The 845-nt window shown below is 35.5% G+C and overlaps 1 pseudogene; it reads right to left on the bottom strand.

Annotated features, from left to right (window-relative positions):
• Positions 1–211: 211 nt before the first annotated feature.
• LOC128249967 (5S ribosomal RNA) lies at positions 212–331 on the bottom strand (annotated as a pseudogene).
• Positions 332–845: the final 514 nt, after the last annotated feature.

Below are 845 nucleotides of genomic sequence, written 5' to 3'. Positions count from 1 at the left end.
TTTAACAATTATACCAGTTTGCCCCCTTTTTCTACTCACTAATATTGGCCACAGGATTAAGTTTAACAATCTTTATTGTTGGTTAAGTTATACATTTGGATAAAATGAGTTGCACTTCAACATAACAATTATCATCAGAATCAACATTGTTTTAATTTACTTTACTAGGTTCAGATTGTAAGTTGCAGCCATGTTGGGGCACAGCTGTTGCTGTTTACAAAAACCTAGGTTTTCCAAATAGCCACCCATCTAAGTACTAACTAGGCTCAACATTGCTTAACTTTGGTGATTGAATGTGAACCAGTGTTTTCAATGGGATAATGTCATAATGTCCACTTTCCCATACTGGCATTGGTTGGATGGAATTTGTTGATGTGGATTTTCTATGGATAGATGTCAAGACAAGGAGACAGTAATGCACAAATGAACATGCGCATGCACACACACACACTCACACAGACACACACATAGACGCACAGACACACACACACATACACACATACTTACGCACACACACACACCATATACATGTAGAAGATAACATTTATGGCAAAGTATTGTGGAACTTACAACTCTTGTACCCTCACTTTAAATTCTCAATTGTACTTATATCATCAGAGGTGTATTAGGTAATGGACCAAAAAATTCCACAAAAACTTATGCACGCAGGCTTTTGTTTGTTAAACTCCACTATGTATTATTCAATCTGAAGATAAAGTAGAAGATACTTGCTGACGATTTTGAGCAGAGTGACTTAATTTACAACCATATGGCTGAAGATCTCACTCCTCAACCACACACACACACAAATACATATATATGTGTATATATATATATATATATAT

This window comes from Octopus bimaculoides, chromosome 18 (genome assembly GCF_001194135.2).
Source record: "Octopus bimaculoides isolate UCB-OBI-ISO-001 chromosome 18, ASM119413v2, whole genome shotgun sequence".
Lineage (NCBI taxonomy): Eukaryota > Metazoa > Mollusca > Cephalopoda > Octopoda > Octopodidae > Octopus > Octopus bimaculoides.
This window is presented reverse-complemented; position numbering and strand designations above follow the sequence as displayed.